Source organism: Bos mutus, chromosome 26 (assembly GCF_027580195.1).
Source record: "Bos mutus isolate GX-2022 chromosome 26, NWIPB_WYAK_1.1, whole genome shotgun sequence".
Classification (NCBI taxonomy): Eukaryota; Metazoa; Chordata; class Mammalia; order Artiodactyla; family Bovidae; genus Bos; species Bos mutus.
The window spans coordinates 40,982,707-41,001,326 of record NC_091642.1 but is presented as its reverse complement, the minus strand read 5'-3'; positions in this window follow the sequence as shown (position 1 = coordinate 41,001,326).

Sequence of the window (18,620 nt, the reverse complement as noted above, 5' to 3'; positions counted from 1 at the left end):
TCCTTCTGCCCTCAATATTTCCTGCATAAGGGTCTTTTCCAATGAGTCAACTCTTCACAGCAGGTAGTCAAAGTGTTGGAGCTTCAGCATCAGTCCTTCTAATGAATATTCAGGATTGATTTCCTTTAGGACTGGCTGCTTTGATCTTCTTGCTGTCCAAGGGATTCTCAAGAGTCTTCTCCAGCACCACAGTTCAAAAGCATCAATTCTTCAGTGCTCAGCCTTCTTCATCACCCATGTCCATCTGTATATGACTACTGGAAAAACCATAGCTTTGATTAGATGGACCTTAGTAGGCAAAGTGATGTCTCTGCTCTTTAATATGCTAAGTTAGTCATAGCTTTTCTTCCAAGGAGCAAGAGTCTTTTAATTTCATGGCTGCAGTCACCAAGTGCTGTGATTCTGGAGCCCAAGAAAATAAAATCTGCCACTGTTTCCAATTTTTCCCCATCTATTTGCCATGAATTGTTGGAACTGGATGCCACAATCTTAGTTTGTTGAATGTTGGTTTGTAAGCCAGGTTTTTCACTCACCTCTTTGACTTTGATCAAGAGTTTCTTTAGTTCCTCTTCACTTTCCACCATTAAGGTGGTATCATATGCATTTCCGAGGTTGTCGATATTTTTCCTGGAAGTTTTGATTCCAGCCTGTGATTCATCCAGCCCAGCATTTTGCATGAGGTACTCTGCATAAACATTAAATAAGCAGGATGACAATATACAGTTTTGATGTACTCCTTTCCCAATTTTGACAAATTCTTTGTCCATGTCCAGTTCTGTTGCTTTTTGCCCCACATACAAGTTTTTTCTCAGGAGGCAGATGATGTGATCTGCTATCTCCATCTCTTTAAGAATTTTCCACCGTTTGTTGTGATCCACACAGTCAAAGGTCTTCATGTAGTCAGGGAAGCAGAAGTACATTTTTTCTGGAATTTTCTTGCTTTTTCTATGATCCATTGGATGTTGGCAAATTAATCTCTGGTTCCTCTGCCTTTTCTAAATCCAACTTGTACATCTGAAAGTTCTTAGTTCACATACTGTTGAAGCCTAGCTTGAAAGATTTTAAGTATTACTTTGCTAGCATGTGAAATGAGAGCAATTGTACCATAGTTTGGACATTCTTTGGCATTGCTCTTCTTTGGGATTGGAATGAAAACTGACTTTTTTGGTCCTGTGTCCATTGCTGAGTTTTATTATCAGTTTTTGCAATCACTGGAGTTTGATGATAGATTGAAATTTTAGGAACCTTTGAGATATGAGTGTAAATTCTAACTTTTCTTTCTTAGCACTCTAGAAGCCTATCATGTGATGGCTGAAATACTGGAGACAAAGTAATCTCACATTATTAATACCATTTGCTAATGTGTAAGCTATTGCCTGAACACAGGGTACAAGAGCATCTTATTCCAAGGCACATACCCTTGAAATCCATAGATGAATGGTACTATTGGATTCCATGTACCTTCATTGCCGTGAAAGTTTTTACTCCATTGACTCATAATAAACAAAGCAACATATATCACATCCCAAGAAGAGATGCCTCATCTCATTTTTTTTTGCAGACATTTATTTAGCATATTTCCACTGCCTAGCCACTCCTTTTTTTCAGAAGAGATAATCTTTGAAGTACTTAGGCTTGAAAATTATATTTCCACAAAAGCCCATTTCTTAGTCCTTACAATTATGAGTCCATCAGAATCTTTTGCAACAGAAATCTTTCTTACTATTTTGCAAAAATTCTTTGTCTCGGAGTATCAAGGAGGTATTTTCATAAAAAGAAAATTCCACATAAAGGTAAGATCTTTTTCTGCATACCAATTATGAATGAAAATATAAACTAGATTAATCTGAAAATGAATTTTGAGTCAGTCATACGTTTTGGCCAAGAAAGCAAATGGGAACTTTTTCAGTTAGTCCTCTTGGCTGTAACTCCACGAAACCAAGTCTTATCCTGTCGCACCAGCTATATGGACCAGGAACTATTTCAAAGAAACTCAATATATTAGTATTACCTAGTATGGAAAAGAGGAAATTTGTTAAGCATTATTTTTTATTATGGATAATGCTTGTCCCAGAGAAAAGTTTGCTAATTGGTAATTAATATAAAGTCTCAAAAGCTCAAAAGATGTTTTATTTACCCCTGTTTCCATTCTTATTCAGTCATAAATTGATGTAAAAGACTCTAAGTATTAACATATGATGCAGTAGGATTTAGTCATTCCAGATGTATCGATAGCCCAAGATTAACATGACTTACCAAAATACTTTGGCTTCTTTCATGTATTTGTCAGAGAGCTGTCCAGTAAATTAGATGTCTAACAGCCTCATGTAGTTATTTAAATTTAAATCAAAATTTATTCCGTTTAGTTCAGTTCAGTTCAGTTGCTCAGTCGTGTCCGACTTTTTGTGACCCCATGAATCGCAGCACGCCAGGCCTCCCTGTCCATCACCAACTCCCAGCGTTCACTCAGACTCACATCCATCGAGTCCATGATGCCATCCAGCCATCTCATCCTCTGTCATCCTCTTTTCCTCCTGTATTAAATTATATTAAAATTTCAGTTTCTCAATCTCATTAGCTGCATTTCAAGTCCTCAATAGTTATATGTGGCTACTGGGTACCATATTGGAAAGCATGGATAGAGAACACTTCCTTACTACATAAAGTTCTGTTGAAAAGTCCTAGAAAAGGAAGACAGCAAAACACGGGGATTGCAAACAGTAGAGTTATCAAGGTTTAGAACATTCCACAAAATATCCCACAAAAGAAGCAGAAAAAAAAAAAAAAAAACAGATGGTTTATAATATTAGTTACAAAGGACTGGAAAACACTGCCACAAAAATTCAAATTGTTGGGCATTGCCACTGACTCAGGTATCAAAAGCCTTTCCAAAATCATAGATAGAGTCTTAATTTTTATTGATCCTCACAGGAAATATGCAGATACCCTCAAAGGACCACATTATGTGATGCAACTCAATACTGATTATAAAAGTATCTATCCTACATTATATACTCAATACATAGTGATTGGTAGAATTGTGAACATATCCTGAAGGTACTACCATAATTTAGGCCTTCTTCTTCTCAACAGATACACTTAGGTTTTCACAGGACTGGTGACATAATTCAAGGAGACAATGAATTTTGAGCCCAAGGAGCAAAATGATAACGCAAGGCCCCTTTTTCTAAAATTACTATTTTGATATGATTATAGTAAAGTATTAGATCAAAGATGGGCTTTTTCAACATGGAGCCCTGTGTCATTGTAGAGGTCACACTTCCATGATGTGAACAGTGGGTCTTAAATTACTTAAATGAAAGACTATCCCATTTTGTTACCTTCTGTAACTCCTCTTCTGCTTTAGTTTTTGTCATTTCCTTTAATGCTGAATTTAACTCAATAGTTTATGCTCAATTTCTATATTTACCAACCACCTACATTTAAAAAAAATTCTTTTTTTAATGTGGATGAAAGAATAGCAAGAAGAGATAAGAAAGCCTTCTTCAGCAATCAATGCAAAGAATTAGAGGAAAACAACAGAATGGGAAAGACTAGAGATCTCTTCAAGAAAATCAGAGACACCAAAGGAACATTTCATGCAAAGATGGGCTCAATAAAGGACAGAAATGGTATGGACCTAACAGAAGCAGAAGATATTAAGAGAGGTGTACAGAAGAACTGTACAAAAAAGATATTCACGACCCAGATAATCACGATGGTGTGATCACTGACCTAGAGCCAGACATCCTGGAATGTGAAGTCAAGTGGGCCTTACAAAGCATCACTATGAACAAAGCTAGTGGAGGTGATGGAATTCCAGTTGAGCTATTCCAAATCCTGAAAGATGATGCTGTGCAAGTGCTGCTCTCAATATACCAGCACATTTGGAAAACTCAGCAGTGGCCACAGGACTGGAAAAGGTCAGTTTTCATTCCAATCCCAAAGAAAGGCCATGCCAAAGAGTGTTCAAACTACCGCACAATTGCACTCATCTCACATGCTAGTAAAGTAATGCTCAAAATTCTCCAAGCCAGGCTTCAGCAGTATGTGAACCGTGAACTTCCTGATGTTCAAGCTGGTTTTAGAAAAGGCAGAGGAACCAGAGATCAAATTGCCAACATCCGCTGGATCATGGAAAAAGCAAGAGAGTTCCAGAAAAATATCTATTTCTGCTTTATTGACTATGCCAAAGCCTTTGACTGTGTGGATCACAATAAACTGTGGAAAATTCTGAAAGAGATGGGAATACCAGACCACCTGATCTGCCTCTTGAGAAATCTGTATGCAGGAAGCAACAGTTAGAACTGGACGTGGAACAACAGACTGGTTCCAAATGGGAAAAGGAGTTCGTCAAGGCTGTATATTGTCACCCTGTTTATTTAACTTATATGCAGAGTACATCATGAGAAACACTGGACTGGAAGAAACACAAGCTGGAATCAAGATTGCTTGGAGAAATATCAATAACCTCAGATATGCAGATGACACCACCCTTATGGCAGAAAGTGAAGAGGAACTCAAAAGCCTCTTGATGGAAATGAAAGTGGAGAGTGAAAAAGTTGGCTTAAAGCTCAACATTCAGAAAACGAAGATCATGGCATCCAGTCCCATCACTTCATGGGAAATAGATGGGGAAACAGTGGAAACAGTGTCAGACTTTATTTTCTGGGCTCCAAAATCACTGCAGATGTTGACTACAGCCACGAAATTAAAAGAGGCTTACTCCTTGGAAGGAAAGTTATGACCAACCTAGATAGCATATTCAAAAGCAGAGACATTACTTTGCCAACAGAGGTTCGTCTAGTCAAGGCTATGGTTTTTCCTGCGGTCATATATGGATGTGAGATTTGGTCTGTGAAGAAGGCTGAGCGCCGAAGAATTGATGCTTTTGAAGTGTGGTGTTGGAGAAGACTCTTGAGAGTCCCTTGGACTGCAAGGAGATCCAACCAGTCCATTCTGAAAGAGATCAGCCCTGGGATTTCTTTGGAAGGAATGATGCTGAAGCTGAAACTCCAGTACTTTGGCCGCCTCATGCGAAGAGTTGACTCATTGGAAAAGACTCTGATGCTGGGAGGGATTGGGGGCAGGAGGAGAAGGGGACAACAGAGGATGAGATGGCTGGATGGCATCACCGACTCAATGGACGTGAGTCTGAGTGAACTCCGGGAGTTGGTGATGGACAGGGAGGCCTGGCGTGCTGCGATTCATGGGGTCACAAAGAGTCGGACACGACTGAGCGACTGACTGATCTGATCTGATCTAATCTGATCTTTAATGCTTATTAAATTTGTTACAATATTGCTTCTGGGTTTCTTTTTTTTTATGTTTTGGTTTCTTGACTGCAAGTAGTGTGGGATCATGGCTACCCCACCAAGGATCAAACTTGCACCCCCTGAATTGGAAGGTGAAGTCTTAAGCAATTAACTAGGGAAGTCCTCAACCAACTGTCTTTTAATTGAAGTGGTTCCTGTATCATATTACTAAACCTGCTCAGCAAGTTCATCAATGGACTTTCAGTTCTCATCTCTTACATTTATGGCTATTTGTTATCATTTCCTTTCTACCCCTGCGGCCCTATAACCCAGGTTACACTCTCCTATTCTGGTTCTTTTGTCCTCTATCTACTTTCATGTATTCTAATTGCTCATCTCTCTATACTGAGTCCTTGACACTTCCCCACTGTGCTTTGTGTCTAGGTGATTTCATCCTTTGTTCTTATCTTGATGAACTTTCTGTATAGATAATTTTTGATCTCTTGTAATTCTGAACCCTGAGGCTGTCTTACTGTGCAACCTAGTCCCCTGACATCTACTCAATAAATATTTGTATATTATTTATCCTTCACTCAATCCATACCTGAAGTATCCACAATATTTTGTAGATTAAATATGGGTTTGCACTCAGTAAATGGCCACAGAAGTATTCCAGAATTGACATTTACTCATGAAAAATCCATTTAGGAATTATATTCTACACCATAAATTGGTCTTTCACACATTCTTCAAACACTGCTGAGGTCCCAGATCTGAAAGAAATGTAAGATGAGAAAGCTGTTTCAAATTTTAAAACTTTTAGAAGCCAAGGGTTTTCAATTAAATGTCACAATCATTCGTCTTTAGAAACACTGCTCTAAAAAATTCCTTCAGACATACTTTGTTATACATTTAAGAATTGAATAAGTAGAGGAGTATTCTAATAGTTCAGATAATTTTCTCTGATCTATTAAGCATAATATGCCATCCTAAGGATCTATCACTATCTTTGATTTGTTTACATATAATCAATGTAAGTAATTTTTTTAAGATCCCTACTGACACTTTCCTGATTTAAATCATGAAATTTCTTAATTTAAAACTTAAATCCTGATTTAAATCTTATATTTAAGATTTACATATGTAAATTCCACACGCAATTATTTTACTTATTTTACATATACATATTCACGTGTAGTTACATATGCAATTATGTGATATACGTACGTAAACTTTTAGTGTTTGCTTATTAAATATTAATTATATTAATTAAATAAAATATAAATTAAAGATTTATATTTAAATCTTAAATAAAGCCATCAATCATAGCTAAAAGGTTATTACTAGTCTCAGGCATGTGGGTGAATAGGATCTGAACAATGATTACAATGGTAACTGTTGTTGTTGTTCAGTCACTAAGTCATGTCTGATTTTTGTGACCCTCATGGACTGTAGCATGCCAGGCTCCTCTGTCCTGCACTATATCCCAGAATTTGCTCAAATTCATGCCCATTGAGTCAATGATGATATCTAATTATCTTGTCCTCTGCTGCCCCCTTCACCTTTTGTCTTCAGTTTTTGCCAGCATCAGGGTCTTTTCCAGTGAATCATCTCTTCAGATCAGGTGGCCAAAGTATTGGAGCTTCAGCTTTAGCATCAGCCCTTCCAATGAATATTCAGGGTTGATTTCCTTTAGGATTGACTGGTTTGATCTCCTTGCAGTCCAAGGGACCCTCAAGAGTCGTCTTCAGCATCACAATTTAAAAGCATCAATTCTTTGGAATTCTGTCTTATTTATGGACCAACACTCACATCTGTGTATGACTACTGGAAAAAACATAGCTTTGACCTTTACTGGCAGTGATGTCTCTGCTTTTTAATAAGCTGTCTAGATTTGTCACAGCTTTCCTTCCAAGGAGCAAGCATCTTTTAGTTTCAGAGCTGCAGTCACTGTCCACAGTGATTTTGGAAACCAAGAAAATAAAATCTGTCCCTGCTTCTACTTTTCCCTGTTCTATTTGCCATGAAGTGATGGGACAAGATGGCATGATCTTAGTTTTTCTCATGTTGAGTTCAGGTCCGCTTTTTCACTCTCCCTTTTTACCCTCATCAAGAGACTCTTTAGTTACTCTTACCTTTCTGCCATTAGAGTGATATCATTTGCATATCTGAAGTTGTTGATGTTTTTCCTGGCAACCTTGATTCCAGCTTCTGACTCATCCAGCTCAGCTGGATGATGTACTCTGCATATAAGTTAAATAAACAGGGTGACAACTGCTAGATTTAAAGTGGATAACCAACAAGGACCTGCTACGTAGCACATGGAACTCTGTTCAGTGTTATGTGGCAACCTGGATGGGAGGGGTGTTTGGGAGAATGGATACATGTATATGTATGGCTGAGCCCCTTTGATGTTCATCTGAAACTATCACAACATTGTTAATTGGCTATATCCCAATACAAAATAAAAAGTTAAAAAATAAATAAGCAGGATGACAATATACAGCCTTGTTATACTTCTTTTCCAATTTTGAACCAGTTGTTTGTTCCATGTCCAGTCCTAACCGTTGTTTCTTGGCCTACATACAGGTTTCTCAGGGGACAGGTGAGGTGCTCTGATATTCCCATCTTCCACACTTTGAATTTTCCACACTTTGTTGTGATTTACACAGTCAAAGGCTTTAATGTAGTCAATGGAGCAGAAGTTTTTTCTAGAACTCTCATGTTTTCTCCATGATCCAACAAATGCTGGCAATTTGATCTCTGGTTCCTCTGCCTGTCCTTCCAAGGATGAAACTGAAGCTCCTACCACTAATGCATGACTCGACTCCTGATGCTGTACTTGGGCTCTTTCCCTGCAGATCACCATACTCCCTTGACAGCAGGCCCTTTACTATAGCATACTGCCATAATTACAGGGCTGCATTTAACGTGTCTCTTAGATTTTATAGATATTTTAGTTTTTTTGAAACTGTTAATATACAAAGAAAACATAGTTTGAGTTACTATAACTAATAGGAGGATCTCCTTATGAACCTGTGAGTCTCAACCTGCTTGACAGAAGTACACTTTAAAACAATCTGGAGCTCTTGATCTCATAATTAGTACAGTATTTTAGGTAACTTAGTCTATGGGACAAAAATGCATCCTTTCAGATATCCTCCCATTTCCATGTTCTCTAAAGCTGGCCTTTGACTGAAGTAGGGGTATTTGATATTTTCTTGTGGTAACTAAGTGGGTCATGACTTTCATTCATTGACCTTCATCTGTACTCTGAACTGAAGATCTCTGAAATGCGATTTGTCCCATCCCAATTCATTCAACTGTTCCATGTGGAGCAGGCACAAAGCAAAAAAAGTCATGTGTTTATTCATTATAATTTCTATATTGTAGGATTTCTATAAGACTATATCAATAGAATGTAGTTAGCAATACCATAATTAGAGATCAATATTGATTTTACACTATCAAATATAACAGGAGTCCATATTCTTCTACACACGTAGTATCAATTTATATCCAGATAAAACAGATGCCATATGGAATTTATGTGTTCTTTTTTTTTTTCTTGGAACCATGAGATTCCATTAAATTCCATTAAAGGAATGAGATTCCTTATGTTAAGAACTAAAAAAAACTTTGGAGAACTCTCTAGCAGTCCAGTGGTTAAGATTCCGTGCTTCCACTGCCAGGAGCAAAGGTTCAGTCTATGGTCAGGGAATGCACATGTCCTCTGGTACAGTTAAAAATAAAATCCCAATGGGATTATGTTGTTTCACCCCTGCCAACAAAGAATTTATGTCAAAATATATCAGCTATGCCAAAATGTTACATAAACTGACATTATCCTCTATTACATTGTCATCAACTACTTTTAGCTAAAGCTGTTGAAAATATTTCATTTTACTTGTTTAGACCCTGCCCCACAGGTGCTTGGAAAACTTTCTTTCAACCTTTTGTATTTTCTGAATCACCTTCTATTTTACTTTTCCCTACCTCTTCTTCCCTCTTTCAACAGCTCCGGAACTCACTTCATGCATTATGCATCTCCATGAATGGCAGCACTGGCAGGAACTCTCATTAGCTATTTTCTAGTTGTTTGAACAGTTGTAAAAGCCTTCCAGACATTTCCATGCATTCGTGAGTATCCTAACCTTTAGCTCCTAAAGACACTGTTGTCTAAACTACACAGTACAAAGACTCTTCATATTACTGGTAATCTATTTGTTTATTTTGTATGGTAATAGCTTCTTTAGAAAAATTGCATGTGATCCCATTGAGATACAGTGAGGTTTTTCCCACATACTAGTTTTTTTTTTTTCTTCCTAGTTGGCATTTTCAAGTAATCTGAAAATCCTGTCTATTGAACTGAAGTATTGAAGTGCTTTTAGTGTACTTGTTTTCTGATATTAGTCAGACTAGATATTAATTGAAACTATGCTGATAGTTTTTAATATCTTTATTCATTTATTTCATCCTATAAGAAAACACGAAGTTTCTGTATCAGCAAGACTATTGTAGCGATAAACACATCAGTTCCTCATGCCTTAATCTGTTCCCCTTCTGAAACTGCAGGGTGACTAAGCCTGAGGCACAAAGGATTTCTCTTGTGCCATAGGAGAAGAACCCTAGACTTATGAATCCTGCAGTTTAAATAGGAATAGGAGAGCTCTTTGTCACCTCACTTTCTGGGAGAGAAAAAGAAAACTGCTCCACTAGAATGTAAATGGCTAGCTCCATGACTCAGAGTTTCATCCCTCTTTGAATGTGAACAACCTCTCTGGAAGAGAAAGTAGGCAGTCTCTATCACAGAATGAAAGAAATTGATTCCAGGGAAATAAGATTTATTACTCTTTGAATGGGAGAAAATCACTCTAGGTCTAAGAGTTTTTAACTTTCAAGGATTGTACTTTAATTCAGGTTGAACATTTATTCGCTCAGAAAGCCCTGGCTAAGTAGAAACATGAAAATATTCACTTCTGCACAGAACCCTGGGTACGCTGAGTGCATCTGAGTACAGGATCAGACAGCTATAGATACCTTAGGTCAGAGATGAGTTAATGACAATCTTTAGATACTACTTTTAAACCTGAGAAGCAGCTTGATCTTCATCTACTGAGCACTATCAAGCCACAAAACTGGTAGTGCAAATTGCCCAAGTCTACCATTTTGTAGAAACACACATGTCATGCCTCACCTTTCTGCTAAGTATCCTTTCTAAAAACCAGAATATGGATCAATGAAAGAATGATATGTTAACCTCTCTCCCAAAATAACAGCTTTCTTTCATTGTTTAGTCCTTGACAAGACCTTAAATTATTAATCACCATTATGTTTGTAAATCACACAATTCAAAGTATAATGTCTTTAGAGTTCATAGATATATTGCTATCCATAGCCCAGTAAAATATTTTCTCTGTAGGCTTATCCTTTTAAAAATGAATGAATAAGTTCAATGAACTTCATGGTCATGAAGAATGTGGTCTCTTTATATTGGGAGTTTATATGAAAATATGACATATGTAAATTAGGTCTAGAAAGATCACCATAATAGATGTTTGGGAGTTGTGCTAAAATAAACTTCAGAGAGGGGTTTAAACCATAATCTTCAAGACCAAGTAAATGATGCCTCTCTTAGGGCCGAATAAGTCAGATGGTTTGAGTAGGTGTTAATTTAGGAAAAACAAGATCAAGACCAGGAATTCCAAAAAAGGTAAAACTAAGGTTCAGGTTTCATAACACTCACCCTATCTGCTTGAATTACACCCTTGGAATGAGTGTGAAGATCATTCTGTAAGAAGGACTTCTCTCTTATTCTGTCTACCTTGAAATATAATTGGCATACATTAATTTATACATATTTGAAAGTTACAACTTTATGAGTTTTACTACATGTGTACACGCAGAAAACTAACATCCTAATAAAGATATCAAACACTGTCATCACCCCAAAAAGTTCCCTCATGTTTCTTGTTAATTTATCCCTTCATAGTTTTCCATAGCCAAACACTGATCTCATTTTAGTCATCATAAATCAGTTTTCACTTTCTATAATTTTATATGTCAAATAATACAGTAGATATTCTTTTTTTGTCTTTTTAAAAATAATATCTTTCATTTATTCAGATTATATTCAGAAGCACAAAGAAAACAGAGTTTCTTTATTTTCCTTAAAAAATGCAGTCTTCATCTGAGCCCCCACCCCAGGTGTCTGGGCAAAGGAAGGTGGTGGAGGCCAGTGCAGAATAATAAATTTATTCTAATATGGTAACATTTATCCATTATAGTAGAGTCCATGTATTTTAAATTTACACATTTTCTGTTAGAATGTTCAGTTCTCTCAGATATACCTTTTCCCCTGCTCTTCTGTAAATTTGAGTACTTCTATCCAAGCCAACCTGCAGTGATAGTGGAGAGTCATGAAGCTTAAACTTCAAGACCCTCATTTGCATAAGTCCATTCCAGGGCTCTCTAATTTACTCACAAGGTGATATATTTTTATGAAATCTGAAGAATCCATGTGTATTAACCACAACTGATGAAGACAATTGGATGTTTCCACTTTTATTTCCTCTCTGTCATTGTTCTCCTTCTGTTAGGGACTGTTGGCATGGCCATGGAAAGTTTTGGAATTTGACTATGGACACGTAACTGAAAATTTACAGAGTCTAAATATACAATAATGTATTTTTGTAGTTTGTAGTAATTTATGTGTAAGTAAATTATTTATAAAAGTCTTAAAAAACTTCTAGGAATAATGTGGTCAGTGTAGAGAGTACTAGTATTTAGGGATATTTGAAATGTCCTGAAATTTTAAAACACACATATGACAGAACCTTGACAGAGGGCTTTCCAGATTTGACAGCAATGATAAAAAAGCCTTATGGTATTGCTAATTATAAAGTTGTGAAGTCAAAATGAACTTTCCTTAAGCTGATGCTACTCTTTAAGAAATTAATTTTAAATAGATAATTTTTGAGGTATAATTGATATATAACATTGCAGTATCTTCAGATGTACAACATAATAATTTGATTTTTGTATATACTGCAAAATGATTACCACAATAAATCTAGTTACTATATATCATCACACATAGTTACATATTTCTTTTCTTTTGATGAGAACATTTTAGATCTACTCTCTTAGCAACTTTGAAATATATAGTATTGGTCTTTTTTTAAATACAATTCATGAGGTTCTCAAGGCAAGTTTGCCATTCCCTCCTGCAGTGGATTGGTTTAGGATTGAGAAAGCAGGATGACAGAGCTGTCTGTTCAGTTGTTTATTTAACTTATACACTGAGCACATCATGAGAAATACAGGGCTGGATGAATTACAAGCTGGAATCAAGATAGGTGGGAGAAACATCAACAGCCTCAATATGTGGGTGATACTACCCTATTGGCAGAAAGCTAAGAGGAAATAAAGACCCTCTTGATGAGAGTGAAGGAGGAGAGTGAAAAAGTAGACTTAAAACTAAATATTAAAAAAACTAAGATGAAGCCATCCTGCCCCATTTCTTCATGGCAAATAGAAGGGGGAAAGGTGGAAGTAGTGACAGATTTCCTCTTCTTGGGCTCTAAAATCACTGTGGATAGTGACTGCAACCATGAAATCAGAAGATGACTGCTTCTTGGCAGGAAAGCTATGATGAACCTAGACCATGTGTTGAAAAGCAGAGACCACACTGCTGACAGAGGTTCGTATACTCAAGGCTATGGTCTTCCCAGTGGTTGTGAATGGTTGTGAAAGCTGGACCATAAAGGAGGTAGAGCACCAAAGAAGTTATGCCTTCAAACTGTAATGCTGGAGAAGACTCCTGAGAGTCCCTTGGAAAGCAAGGAGATCAAACCAGTCAATCTTAAAGGAAATCAACCCTGAATAGTCATTAGAAGGACTGATGCTGAACCTGAAACTCCAGTATTTGGTCATCTGATGCCAACACCTGAATCACTGGAAAATTCTCTAATGCTGGGAAAGATGGAGGGTAGAAGGAAAAGAGGGCATCAGAGGATGAGATGGCTGGATGACATCACCAATGCAATGGACATAAACTTGGGCAAACTTTGGGAGATGGTGAGGAAGAGGGAGGCCTGGGGTACTTCAACCTATGGGGTCACAAAGAGTCAGACATGACTGGGTGACTGAACAACAGTGGATATGGTGGTCCAGTCTCATTCTTTTGCATGTGACTGCCCAGTTTTTCTAGCACCATTTATTGAAGAGAGTCTCTTTTTTTTCCACTTACATTGTTGGCTCTCTTGTTATGAATTAACTGACCATACATGTGACATTTGTTTCTGGGTTCTCAATTCTCTTCCATTGATTTATGTGTTTGTTCTTATGTAAATATCATACTGTTTTGGCTACTATAGCTCTGAAACATAGTTTGAAATCAGAAACTGAGATGCTTTGTTCTTCTTTCTCAAGATTGCTTTGGCTCATTGTGGTCTTTTATGTTTTCATACAAATTTTAGGATTGTGTGCTCTATTTCTGTTTTATTTTTTTAACTTTATATATATATTTTTTTTTTTTTTTTTACTTTTTTTTACAATGCTGTATTGGTTTTGCCATACATCAACATGCATCCACCACGGGTGTACACGTGTTCCCCATCCTGAACACCCCCTCCCAAATCCCTCCCTATACCATCCCTCTGGGTCATCCCAGTGCACCAGCCCCAAGCTTCCTGTATCCTGCATCGAACCTGGATGGGCGATTCATTTCTTACATGATATTATACATGTTTTAATGCCATTCTCCCAAGTCATCCCCCCCCACCCCGCCAACAGAGTCCAAAAGACTGTTCTATACATCTGTGTCTCTTTTGCTGTCTCACATACAGGGTTGTCATTACCATCTTTCTAAATTCCATATATATGCATTAGTAATCTGTATTGGTGTTTTTCTTTCTGGCTTACTTCACTCTGTATAATAGGCTCCAGTTTCATCCACCTCATTAGAATTGATTCAAATGTGTTCTTTTTAATGGCTGAGTAATACTCCGTTGTGTATATGTACCACAGCTTTCTTATCCATTCGTCTGCTGATGGACATATAGGTTGCTTCCATGTACTGGCTATTGTAAACAGTGCTGTGATGAACACTGGGGTACATGTGTCTCTTTCAGTTCTGGTTTCCTTGGTGTATATGCCCAGCAGTGGGATTGCTGGGTCGTATGGCAGTTCTATTCCCAGTTTTTTAAGGAATCTCCACACTGTTCTCCATTGTGGCTGCACTAGTTTGCATTCCCATCAACAGTGTAAGAGGGTTCCCTTTTCTCCACACCCTCTCCAGCATTTATTGCTTGTAGACTTTTGGATAGCAGCCATTCTGACTGGCGTGAAATGGTACCTCATAGTGGCTTTGATTTGCATTTCTCTGATAATGAGTGATGTTGAGCATCTTTTCATGTGTTTGTTAGCCATCTGTATGTCTTCTTTGGAGAAATGTCTATTTAGTTCTTTGACCCATTTTTTGATTGGGTCGTTTATTTTTCTGGAATTGAGCTGCAGGAGTTGCTTGTATATTTTTGAGATTAGTTGTGTCAGTTGCTTCATTTGCTATTATTTTCTCCCATTCTGAAGGCTGTCTTTTCACCTTGCTTATAGTTTCCTTTGTTGTGCAGAAGCTTTTAAGTTTAATTAGATCCCATTTGTTTGTTTTTGCTTTTATTTCCAATATTCTGGGAGGTGGGTCATAGAGGATCCTGGTGTGATGTATGTCAGAGAGTGTTTTGCCTATGTTCTCCTCTAGGAGTTTTATAGTTTCTGGTCTTATGTTTAGATCTTTAATCCATTTTGAGTTTATTTTTGTGTATGGTGTTAGAAAGTGTTGTAGTTTCATTCTTTTACAAGTGTTTGACCAGTTTTCCCAGCACCACTTGTTAAAGAGATTGTCTTTTCTCCATTGTATATTCTTGCCTCCTTTGTCAAAGATAAGGTGTCCATAGGTGCATGGGTTTATCTCTGGGCTTTCTATTTTGTTCCATTGATCTATATTTCTGTCTTTGTGCATGAGGCCACAATCACCCTAATACCAAAACCTGAAAAAGATGCCACAAAAAAGAGAAAACTACAGGCCAATATCACTGATGAACATAGATGCAAAAATCCTTAATAAAATTCTATCAATCAGAATCCAACAACACATTAAAGAGATCATACACCATGACCAAGTGGGCTTTATCCCAGGGATGCAAGGATTCTTCAATGTCCACAAATCAATGTAATACACCACATTAACAAATTGAAAAATAAAAGCCATACGATTATCTCAATAGATGCAGAGAAAGCCTTTGACAAAATTCAACATTCATTTATGATGAAAACTCTCTAGAAAGCAGGAATAGAAGGAACATACCTCAACATACAAAAGCTATATATGACAAACCCATAGCAAACATTGTCTTAAATGGTGAAATATTGAAAGCATTTCCCCTAAAGTCAGGAACAAGACAAGGGTGCCCACTTTCACCACTACTATTCAACATAGTTTTGGAAGTTTTGGCCACAGCAATAAGAGCAGAAAAAGAAATAAAAGGAATCCAAATTGGAAAAGAAGAAGTAAAACTCTCACTGTTTGCAGATGACAGGATACTTTACATAGAAAACCCTAAAGACACCACCAGAAAATTACTAGATCTAATCAATAAATACAGCCAAGTGGCACGATAAAATTAATACACAGAAATCCCTTGTATTCCTATACACTAACAATGAGAAAACAGAAAGAGAAATAAAGGAAACAATTCCATTCACTATTGCAAAGAAAAGAATAAAATACTTAGGAATATATCTACCTAAAGAAACTAAAGTTTTATAGAAAACTATAAATTTTATATATATATATATATATATATATATATATATATATATGAAAAGAAATCAAAGAGGACACTAATAGATCGAGAAATATACCATGTTCATGGATCAGAAAAATCAATATAGTGAAAATGAGTATACTACCCAAAGCAATCTATAGATTCAATGCAATCCCTATCAGGCTACCAATGGTATTTTTCACAGAGCTAGAACAAATAATTTCACAATTTGTATGGAAATACAAAAAAACTCAAATAGCCAAAGCAATCTTGAGAAAGAAGAATGGAACTGGAGGCATCAACCTGCCTGACTTCAGGCTCTATTTCTGTTTTTTAAAAAAAGATAGCTATTGGAATTTTGATAGGACTTGCATTGGACCTATGGATTACTTTAGGTAAGATGAAAAGTTTATATTAATTCATTCTGTTATGAGTGCAGAATATCTCTACATTTATTTATGTCTTCTCCAATATCTTTCATTAATGTCTTACAGTTTTCAGTGTGTAAGTATTTCACCTCATTATCATTGTTCAGTTGCTAAGTTGTGTCCAACTCTTTGTGACCCCATGAACTACTGCTTGCCAGGCTCCTCTGTCCATGTGGTTTTCCAGGCAAGAAGACAGAGGTGGGTTGCCATTTCCTCCTCCTTGTTTACATTTATTATAGGTATTTTCTCCTTTTTGATGCAATTGTAAGAGGGATTGGTTTTTTCATCTATATTTCTCATAGTTTATTTTTAGTGAATAGAAATGCTATAGACTTCTGTGTATTGATTTTGTATCCTGAAACTCTACAGAATTTGTTTACTTTAATTTTCCTTGATGGAGTCCTTAGGATTTTCCATATTTAATATGTCATCTGCCAATAGTTAAAATTTTACTTTTTTCTTTATGATTTGGATGTCTTTTTCTCTTTTTCATTCCACAGAATGACTTGAGACTCATCCATGTTTGCTCACTTTTATTACTGAGTAGAATTCTATTAAATGGATAGAGAAATAGTTTGTTTATGACACTCTCTTAGTGAGAGTACCTTTATGATAACTTAAGTCAAATCAGGAAGAAATACTCCAACATTGTTTTTTTTTTTCTTATATTTTCTTTTAATATCCTAGATTCTTTGCTTTATACATTAATTTTAGTGTCAGCTTGTTAACTTTTACCAAAGAGTTTGATAAAATTTTTTACTGGAATCTATTGAATATATAGAAAAAATTGAGATAGTTGACATCTTAATAATACTAAAATAATCTCAACATCAAGGAAATATAAAATGTTCCTCTTTTTTGTTCCCCTGTTTAACAACTAAAAATCAATACCAATCATAAACAAGAAAATCTCTTTGGGAGTTGTAGAATCCAGCACCTCATTACAAGAGACCCAAGAAAAGTCTAAGCCACCTCTATATGGGCTGTGGAACCAGCAGAAGCCTTTGAAACTGTTGCTGTTGTTCAGTCACTAACACAACTATTCACAGCTGCAACTGAGAAAACCTGCGGGATGCTGATGTGGATCGGCACCTATCGATGAGAAGAATTTTGCAGAAGTCCAGCCATCTGGAAGGGATTCTAGCACATCACTGGAGGAAAAAATTACAAGTTTTAAAGCACTGATGAAGATCCTGGTGTACCAGTGCTCTGCCAGTACTGTACTGTTCACATACAATTTTCTTAAGATTGTAGTGAAGTGAAAGTTGCTCAGTTGTGTCCGACTCTTTGCCACTCCATGGACTATACAGTCCGTGGAATTCTCCAGGCCAAAATACTGGAGTGGGTAGCCTTTCCCTTCTCCAGGGGATATTCCAAACCCAGGGATTGAACCCAGGTCTCCTGCATTGCAGGTGGATTCTTTACCAACTGAGCACAAGGGAAGCCCTTAAGATGGTAGTTCAGTTCAGTTCAGTCATTCAGTCGTGTCCGACTCTTTGCAACCCCATGAATCGCAGCACACCAGGCCTCCCTGTCCATCACCAACTCCTGGAGTTCACACAAACTCATGTCCATCAAGTCGGTAATGCCATCCAGCCATCTCATCCTCTGTCGTCCTCTTCTCCTCCTCCCCCAATCTCTCCCAGCATCAGAGTCTTTTCCAATGAGTCAGCTCTTCGCATGAGGTGGCCAAAGTACTGGAGTTTCAGCTTTAGCATCAGTCCTTCCAAAGAACACCCAGCACTGATCTCCTTTAGAATGGACTGGTTGGATCTCCTTGCAGTCGAAGGGACTCTCAAGAGTCTTCTCCAACACCACAGTTCAAAAGCATCAATTCTTCGGCGCTCAGCTTTCTTCACAGTCCAACTCTCATATCCATACATGACCACTGGAAAAACCATAGCCTTGACTAGACAGACCTTTGTTGGCAAAGTAATGTCTCTGCTTTTGAATATGCTATCTAGGTTGGTCATAACTTTCCTTCCAAGGAGTAAGTGTCTTTTAATTTCATGGCTGCAATCACCATCTGCAGTGATTTTGGAGCCCTCCAAAATTAATTCTGACACTGTTTCCACTGTTTCCCCATCTATTTCCCATGGAGTGATGGGACC